Source organism: Streptopelia decaocto (genome assembly GCF_964273445.1).
Source record: "Streptopelia decaocto genome assembly, chromosome: 3".
Lineage (NCBI taxonomy): Eukaryota > Metazoa > Chordata > Aves > Columbiformes > Columbidae > Streptopelia > Streptopelia decaocto.
The window spans coordinates 73,625,378-73,635,925 of NC_138656.1; positions in this window are offsets into that span (position 1 = coordinate 73,625,378).

Below are 10,548 nucleotides of genomic sequence, written 5' to 3' on the forward strand. Positions count from 1 at the left end.
CATCTCAGGTAACAAGAGAGAAAGAGCTGTGTAGCCATCAGGGTGTTGGGCACCAGGCTGCAGACAGGATGATTACACATCTCAGGTCAAAGAACTCTAATCCCACTTTTCAGCCTTTATTAGGCTAAACAAGATGAGCTCCAGCACAGGTCTCCCAGCACACTGAAGTGCAGAACAAACTACAAGACATTTTCTGCCAAGACAGACCAGTGCATTTGGATCTTGGTTTTGCTTATCTTCTGTTGTAACATAACACCATTTCAACTCCATCTGTGATTGCTGTGCTGGGAAGACAATAGAAAACAGAACATGTGGCTAAGAAACAATGTTTTAGCATCTAAAAGTCTGTGACTCATAGAACAGGAATCGGAAATGCAGAAGGCAAATTGGCAAGGTGGCTGTACCCTACCATTGGTATGCTTTGTGGCCTCAATGTGCACCTTCAAGCCAGCATCGTCACTTGAGGATTTCCCGCCTGTGGCAGTCCTTCAGAATCAAATCCAGGCAAGCCTGGAATGCCAAGGGGTCAGGCATGCCTTCCTGAGGGCACGACTCACGAGAAGAAATTCAATTAACTTGATGGCTTTTGCAGTATCACTGAGGCCATAGGGAGGCACTGGACGCGAATCAGAGCGGCGAAGAAAGGTACTGTGAGGTAACCCCTCCCCCTGAAGTGTTTTTAATGCGGATGGTAGCGCTTTTGCCTTCTCTTCAAGAGGTGGCTTAGCATGAAACTCGCACAACTAGCGAGCCCACCTGCCTGCGCTCAGTCCCAGCGTGCGCCATGCCAGCACCCCTGAACTAACCCACGTTCCAGGGTGGCCATCAGGACAAGCGTCATGCTCCGGGTGAGGAGCGAGAATGGGGAGGGGGGAGGCTGCCGGATCCCCTAACGGGGGGATGTTTCGGCAGGACGCTCGGGGCCGCTCCCGCTCACCTCCCCTCGGAGGCAGCGGCCGCGCTGTGAGTAACGCGGCCTGACAGGCGCGGCCACCGCGCTCGCCCCACCGTTAACCACCCCTCTCCCCCACACGCAGCCCCCACCAACCGCCGCCCCCGCTGACATCACCGAGCTGGATTTAAATAGCACCACAGCCCCCTGCCTCCCGGATACAGCGCGCCCCATTGGCGGCGGCGCCAGCCTATGGCCTCGCCGCCGCGCTCCCCTCCACCAATGGCAGGGCCGCCGCCGCCGCGCCCCTCCCCTGTCGCTAAGGGAGGGAAATACAGCGCGGCGCGGCGGGCTGTCAGGTGCGCGGGGTGCGCGGGCTGGGCTGCGCCCCTCCGTGCCGCCGCCCAGGGACGGGAATCGGCCGTGGGGCCGGACGGGTGGGTTTTCTTCCCTTAACCCCCCATGGTTTTTTACCCCTGCTCGGCGAGCTCCTGGAGCCAGCCGCGTAACGCCGCGGTGCCGGCGCAGGGAGGGAAGGAAGGAATGGAGTGTAGAAAGTGGCAGTTTTTATCTTTAAAAGGCTCCGGCGGTGAAATGCAGGACGAGTGCCGGGTGCAGAGCAGCTCCGCCGCGCTGCTTCCTCGGGGGGGAGAGCTTAGAAAGAACGAGGGATGTATCAGTGGTGACTTGGGGGCCAGCCAGGCTGCTGGGGCTCAGCGGACGGTGGATTCGCGGGAAGAGGACGGGGTGAGAAATAAACGCACCTGGTGGTAGGAGAGGCGGAGGGAAGGAGACGGAGGGGGGCCAGGTGCCCCCTCGCCCGCTGCCGGAGCCCGTGGATGCTCGCACCGGGGCGGGAAGGTTCCCCGCCGAGCTGCAATGGACGCTGGCCGCACAGCGGAGCCGCCCCGCCGCCGCCGAGGAGCCGGCCCGCGGCGCGCCCGGCGCCCGGGAGGGACGGACGGACTGACGGACGGGGGTTTCCTCTCCGGCAACGCTCCGCTGAACGTAGGCGCCGCTGCCGGCCCCACAGATAGGGTGCGTGGCAGCCACGGCTCGAGCAAATAGGTAAACGCCACTGCGTACATGTGCTGTTTGGAGAGGAGAAAGAAAAGAAAAAAAAAAGGCGGGGGGGAGGAAAAAAAAAAGAGGATGCGGTTATTGGGCCTGGCACAGGGGACTGGCGCTGCACGGAGAGATGCAATAGCCTCCTCTCCCCTTGCCTCCTGCGGTGGCGAGATGTAAGTCTGAGGCAAATGCGATCCTTACGTAAGGCGGGTTGGATACCTGCTGGGCCGCGCAGCGCAAGGAGCTGCCCTGCCAGCATTGCCTGGGTCTCTCCCTGCCATGCCGCAGCCTTTCGCCACGGGGCCTGTCCTAAAAGCAGACCTTTATCTGGAAGGGCTTGTTAGTCTTGAGAGCTGCATAGCGTTGTGGAACAAACAAAAATCAATGATATTCTAAACTCGGAGAATTTAACTCCTTTTACTTGTTATCAAGCTTAACAGGCTTGAAAGGAGAATTAATTAATTTACTTTGCCGTCAAGCTGTAATAATGTTGCTTAAAACATTTCGGCTTGGTTACTGTTTACTGCTTCACACCCTCCAAATATTTCTGGCTTGTTTCTTTCCCTTATCCACAATGTGTTAATACGTTGCCTGAATATCCTAAAGATGTTGGTGTGCATACTCAAAAGGCAAATGTGTGTGTAAGAACTGTAGGCAAAACACAGAACAGGGTTCAGACATTGCTTGGATTTAATCTCAGTTCCTGGCTCTACCTACGGTTTAGAACAAGGTGATGAACTTTCTGCCTTGCTGCTTTTAATCCCTTCTTCCTCATTCATCCTCCAATTGAGAACAAAACTTATGCCACAGTTTTGCTGGGGGGATTTTTTTTTTATTATAAAAAATTCCTATGCAGCATGGAGTGTAGGAGAAGCAGCAAATACTTATTGCAGAGGCCCTGATAAAAGTAAAAATAAAAACTAAAAGAATACTTTATCCTTCCCTGAAACAAACCACTGTGGAATGAGAAATCTGAGGTGCATAGCTGTTTATGGTTTTATGAAATGATGACGTTTGTGTCAAGGTTTCTTTCTTTTTGGGAAAGGGGTGCCTGTAATAAGAAATCTTTCACCCCCTACATTTCTATTTCCCCCTTTCCTTACCTATTATTCCTGTCTGTGAAGGATGAGAACTGTGAAGCCTTGTTTCCCCTTCTTGTTGTTGCAGGACTCCTTGGAGGAATGAGAAGTAGGTGTCAGGAACATTTGGTGATGTTCGTGAGAGGAAGGCAGAAGCCACCAAGGCCCCGTTCCCTCCATCTTGAGCTTTCCATGGTGATTTGCAGCAGTGCAGGGAAGTATGAGGCACTGAGAAACTGAAGTCAGAATTTAAACCTGACTTCACTTCAGCATAAATGGCCGTGCATTCAGGTTCAGATCAATGGAGGACGAGGGGTAGAACAGCAGAAGTACTTAAGGTGCTTCCTATAAAAGTTTTCTTTTGAGTATTGAAAGATTAAGGAGCTATTAAGAAAAGGTGGTTCTCCCCGTGTGTTTATGTGTCCTAATAGAAGATGATGATCTGTGTTATCTTACATGCTATGTGCATCTTGGGTGAATTTGTATCACCTTACTTATTTTAGGGAGCTGTATTGATTTAAGTTAGTTAAGGAACTAACCCAGCTAAGATATTGGAATAATATTCTTCCTCCCAGTCAGATTTGCCCTTCATGTTACTTGTGTTTCGTAATCCACCTAGCTCTCCATCATTACAAGACCAGCATCTCTATTAAAAAAAGAAGAGGAAAAAATATAGTCTTTTTTACAATCTGATCTTTATTTTCATGTTTAAATAAATTTAGGACACAAGCTCATCCTACCTTTTTTTTTTTTTTAGTAGGACAATTTAGTTTCATTTACTTACACTGATATTTTTTAAAGCTCTCAGGAAGAGAATGTGTTCGATGCACCAGAACCCTTTAGGGTTTTGATAAAAAACATGATATCATGAGTAACATCTCCACTTCTGTTATTCTTATACAGTAGTGACAAGATTGAATCACCATTTTTAGCTATTCTTCAGCTGAACTCGTAATCTATCAATGTGTCAGCTCAACAGCAGTTTTCTCTTCACACTAATGTGAACCAGAAGGTCCAGCTATCAGTGATTTTGACAATTTTATTTTATCTGAGATTGCATGTATTGCAGAAGTTTGAAGAAAATTATTTATAGGACCTATTATATTTTCTTAAAGATGTACAAAACATAAAATATGTCATCTAAAACATTTTAAACTCATTTGTACTGAATAACATTCCTTAGTTAGGTGTTTCATAAGCCTGAAACTATAAGCACTGTAAAATATTCGTGTGATAAATAACAAGTATAGGATCATATGTGGGTCCTGTATTTTTTTGCATGCCTTGGATTGCCCTCTGTGTTGTTACATAATGCATCATAAAGAAATACGTGCCTTCATTCTCTTTAAATCACTCCGGCATGGATAGCACTAAGCCTTCCTTCAAGTCCTCGTTATGCAAGTCCTTGGTACTGTTAATAGCTGTCAGCTCGGCATGGTTACTTAAAAAACAAGGTAACCGTGGACTTTCTGTGAAGCTGCTTGCATTTCTGGAATTTACAATGAGTCAGTTCCAGGTGTTTTGTACCCTTTCTCAACTATAAACTAAATTATTATGATTCAACAGATTTTTCCCCATTAGAAGAAAGTCCCATTCATTCCACTGTATCACAAGGTAATCTGCTTTTTTGTTTAGTTGTGTCTATAAACATATTATGAGTATCTGACTGCACTTCTCCAGCATCAAAATACAGTGGAATAGACCAGAATACAGAAATATTTTGAATGTGTGTTGAAAAATTCAGGCATATAACTAAGTATAGAAAAAATACATATCATAGTAAAAATCCATGACCAATCTAGCAAAGCTATTAGAGATAAAAAAATCCATATAGGCATTAAGTACTGTTACTTAAAGTAAAATCTGTGTTATACAGTATAAGCAGTATTCGAGTGAAATTGGTGAGACACCTGTATAGAACAGAAAGAATGATTTTTTTTTTTAAAGCTATGATGTTACGACATTCTGTATTTTCTTTATTTGGGAAGTGGAATTTTCCTCATCTTTTCGTAAAGGCATAAAATTAACAACAGGCCCTTCAGAGAATTAGATGCACTGCCTGTTTTGTGGGGTTTTATCCTCTGTCAAACATAGAGATCATTGGTGGAAAAAAATGAGGAGATACCTATCTATGTTTTCCAATGTCACAGAGATCTTTCCAAGTAGCCTGTCCTTTAAAAAGGCCTTGGTTTTAAAGATCCTGAAATAGGAATATCTCAAAATTCATAATACTGGCTATATAAAGAAAAATTTTGCTCTCAGTTTATACTTGTAAAAGTATACGAGTAGTAACTTGGTGATGTGTCACCAGGAAAGGAAGATTTTGTTTCGTATTTTATTAATAGATCTATTAGTTTAACAAATCTCTATTGCATTTTTACTTTTTTTTTTTTTTTTTTTTTTACCTTTTTGTTGCTCTTGTAAGTTTGGGATGCTACCTTATTTATTTACTTCCCTTCTTCCACTAGTAATTATTTTTAAAGGTTCAACTATATTCTGTTCAGGTTTTGGTATGCCACATGGAGATTTTTTTATTATTATTCCTTTTGCAAGCAGTAGGTTGGTAGGAGGAGGTCTACAATGTAAAATAGTGTACCTACTAAATTGTACTCTGGCCGGAGATTAAATAAGAAAGAGCAGAATGGCTGAGAACAGTCATTTGTCACAGATGTTCATGCAGTTCTGTGTTTTGTTTTAAGCTGGATTCATCAAACATGATAAGGAGTAATTTCTGTCTGATATGAAGTTCCCATTCCAGGAGACTAAGTGGGTTAAGTTTGCATTGTGGTTTGCAAATACAGGGAAATGTTACTGGATGGCTGACAGCTTGACTCGGTAGCCGAAGTGGACACAAGGAAGTAAATTGGAGAATGCTGGTTTTGCAGTGTGTATAACATGTCAATTTTCAGAAGAAAAAAGGAAAACGCATCACAAATATGTTACTGCACAGCAGAGTTATTTTAGCTACAAGATACTTTTGTCTATAAAGCACAAATATTTTTCCATAAACATCTGAATTACGTAAGTTATAAAGGGTGCCGATGCTGTCGAAGAGCAAGCAAGAGATGTCGATATGAAAATGTCTGATACTTAAGGGGCATTTACTGACTGCTTTTACAGTATCTCATAATTTTATAACGTAATTTAGTAATAAAACTTAGTGAAAATGCACGAGGTAAGCACTAGTGTAATTTTTTTAAATTTTTTTTTGATAGGTTGATAATCATATTTAATAAAGTAGAATACGAATGAGAAGGCCTAGGACTAAAATTAATTTGAAAGGGGGATTTTTAAAAATGAATATCAGACTCTTCTTAGTTTGTATTAGTTACTATCTCTTTTAATATAATTTTCCATTTTGTAAGTTTCTTTCTGTCTCTCTACCATCAGAAATACAACGCCACTGCCCCAAAAAGAAGAAATATAATGGCTACAGTTAGCTTCTGTTTACTGGAGCAAAATGTTTTTTTTTCCCCCAACTGAAATACATGCATTAATTTGCTAGACTTCCAGCTATTTTTACCTATGTTATTTCTGAGAAATGAATAGTGATGTCCATTTTAATGCAGCTTACTACAGTATAGCAGCTGTAGTCTAGCGTTTTTCTCTTTGGTAGCCAGATATACGGAATTGTCAGCCTGTTTGCTTTTAAGTACCTGAAAGCTGAATTGGAAAAAATATTCTTGATACAATAAGTTTGGCTTTTCAGTCTGTACTTCCTTTTGAGTTTTCTAAGTAAATGCTACATAGACTGATGATCAGAAAATCGAGGCTTACATAATCAAGCCATACATTTTTCTGCTGACTCCCTTCCCCCACTTAGTTTTCATTTTACTCTGAAAAAACAAAATAATTTGAATAGAAAATTACTATGGGATACTGATTATATACACGTTTGTATGACGCTGCATAGCTAAGCTATTTGTATGTATTTGGTAAAAGAAAGCAATTATCAAAACAGTAAAACCTTGAGATGGCTTAACTTTAAAATTATAGTAATCATTAAATACAGCATTGTACCTAGCTGTGTAACATTGAGTCTTTTTTCTTTGCATGGGGAATTAGGGTACTTCTATGTATTCCTTATTCAGAATAAGAAAAGCAAGAACGTCATACCCCATTTTTTTTTACTCATCGTAAAGCTGATGCTCCTTCATAAGGGCGTTGGTTTTAATACCCAGTTTCCAGAGGATGAGCAGTGATTGTTGTTGACAAAATATATAGCAAATAAATGAAAACTCTGTCTTGCTATAATAGTTACAAATTGAATTAATTACAAAGAGTAATACTGAAATTTTATCTAAATATGTTAACATGAACTCTTACCCATAGGTGGCAGTCAGCTTTCACTGTAGTAGGGATGCCAAACTTTTGGTTCATCGTATTCAAAATTATGCTGAAATATTTTTGATGGGGTATGTGTATGTGCATGTACATAAGTATATACACATCTATGTGTTGGGAGAGAGGAAAGCAGGTAAAATTAACCTGAAATTAATTGGTAATTAGAAGGAATCTGAATTGCTATATATAAGCAAAATAAAATGTCATATTCTGGAGAAAAGATCCAGGGATTAATCTTTAAAACCACATAAACCATTTTTATCTGTCCATTGCTGACGCTCTTCTAAAATAAGTAGTGATAATTCAGAAACATGCAGGTGCCCCTAGAAATTGAGCAGAAAGGCAAGTATCCTTCTAGCCTTACAGAACATGAGCCCGTACCGTGCCTGGTCCCCTAAACTGCATTTCTGTTTCGTGGCCCATTAACTGTAAATCACAGAAGCACCTCAGCGATGACGCTCTGCCCCGGAAATCCCAGCAGTGAGCTCCTTTGAACATGGAGCAAACAGAGGAAAGGTGCTGGGGGCGAGGGTGTGCTTTCAGACATGGAGCGGGAGCAGAACCTGGGGGCTGTGGTTCCCTCCTCTTTACAGAGCTGCCATTGACACCCCGGCAGTGCTGTGCAAGGGAGGGGACGCTGCCAGCGAGAGCAGAGATCTGCTCAATTTTGCCCTCAGCTTTTGCAGGGCTTTATGAGGTTTATGGGGATTTCCTTTTGCAATATCGCTAAGGAGGCACTGGGGACCCCACCAAAACTGGAGGGGATAGAAAGAGCTAATAAGGCCAAGTCTAAAACAAACAGAACTTGGGGAACTACACACGTGACATACTAAGACAATAGAGCTCTTATGAAAAAAGGAAGACCGAAAATTGAAATTCATGAGTAGGTAAGGTCATATTCTTTTTAGTGTTACAGCTATACAGGGACTCTTTTCAGTTAAGATTGATCTAATATTGTGCCAAGGTAGGCCACTGTACACATTTAGCAGAAGTCAGGAACTAGCATTTTACAAAATGGAAAATTGGAAAAATACACAATTACGTGTTGCGACTGCAAGTTTTTACTGTGGTGCAAGATTAAGGGCTCAAAATGGTGCAGTATTATTAAAACGGAAGGCCTAATTCTCCTTATGCAAGAGTCACAGCAACACACATCGTTGTATAAGCCAAAGCAGTCAGTATGATTTCAGAGTCAAAGAGGGTATTTCCACATATATACAACCACAACGTGACTAATTAGATACTTGCATATGCACAGACCCATTTGTTCCCCAACTCTAATAACTATGAGGTTTGCACTCCATATTCATTTACACTCTTGTGTAACACTACTGAATACAAGATAGCAGGTGGTGATAAACTGGCTGGTGACAAATGTGTAAGTTTGAGATGCATTTTGGAAATGGAAGCTTTCATACTTGGGTCTGACCTTGACGTAGGCAAGACAGGAGAAGACCTCCTCAGCCCTAGGGCCCGATCCCAGCTGTTGCAGGCAGCCATGTCGCACCGTTCAGCTGACTTGCAGAGATACCGGACTCCATCTTGAAGCCACCCTTGTCATGAGGTTGCTCCTCATTTTCTGTACCTCTGAATGGTGAAAGATTTCAGATAACATGTATGCAGTACCAGCTGACCCCCTTGTTCTTTGTGAGGTCTTTGACTTCAGTTTAAAGAGCATTTCTCTCTCCCTGTATGAAGTCCCACAGCATGACCCCTTGAGCTTTCATTGGTTAGTGTCAAAATCTGCTCAGCCTCAGTTCAGCCAAAATAACCATGCCACACCTGTTGGTGGAGGCCTTTCTCCCATCATTCTTCTATCCCTCCTTTGTACCTTTTCCACTTTCAGTGCAGAGTTAGGAACAGACACGCTACTCCACATAGGGTGTCACCAGGGTAGCATTAATACCTTCCTATCACTCCTAGATATACAGCAACTAATATATTGATGTTTTTTAACTTTTAGATTCTTTTCAGAGCTACCTACTATCAACATCTTGCAGGCCATGAGGACTGACTGAAACACCCGACTCACCCTTTTTTATGGATGCTGATAGCAAAAGTTCTTGTTATTCATTCCTAGTTTATGACCTTGAACTTTGCATTATTATACACGTATTGCACGACAAGGGTGTCAAAAGCCTTTTTATAAGAAAGGTGTCATCAGTTTCAGCCAAGCCACAGGATTCCTGTGAATTTTCTGGCGTGTCCAGATTTGTTCAGGAGTCTCTATGCTGTGCATGACTATAGACATGAGGTTGCACGTGCCTGTGATATGGCGCAGGGCTTTACAGGTGACTTGGCTTGGTTCATGAAACAGAGTTGTCTCTAGTATTATGTTGCCTCGGGCACATCACGCTATGTTATTTCAGGTAAACCTTCAGAAAGTCGTACAGGACTTTGGACTCTGTGTCCTGCACTGGCTTCGCTTGACACCTCTGGGAGCAAGAGACCGAATTCTGAAATATTTTTCCAGGATCAACAGAGGAGATTGACTGAGTGTCACATTATATTGTTTCTATTGATCTTGTAGGTTAATCTCCAGTTTACAGGTTATGCCTGAAAGATTAAAGGCAGAGTGGGATATACAAGAGTTGTGTGGCACTCTTGAATAACATGTAAAAATATGATTTTTTTTTTTTAATAGAAGGATCTGGAGGATTTTGGTGATTTTATTTTTGGTAGTTAAGTAACATTATGCCTGTCATTAAATATGCAAAACCCTATTCTTTTTCTTTGCTTGGAACTTGCTGTATGAAATTTGTATTGCGGCATTTTTATACAGCAGTATTATTTGATATATTTTACTTACATGCTCATGGGACACTATAAACCATTGTGGTTTATAGTGAAAACACCATATTGGAGAGCTTTTGCTGGGTTTGGTGTATGCTGAGTTCCAGGATCATGAGTTGAGCCCATTGTGTAAAAAGACTTTCATGCCTTTTGTTATACGATATTTCAGTCCCTCCTCATGCAAACAGTGCCCCAGCGTTGTGTCATTTGCTGATCATACACTTAATTCCTAGGTTAGGGTAGTCAATGAAAATAATTAGTAAGATCTGTCTGGGATCTTTCTTTAAGGGAGTCCACTTGCAACTTTCCTCTAGCCTGATACTTCCCCTTCAAAACTCCTTGTAAGCTTTTATTCATATGAAGAGTTAATTT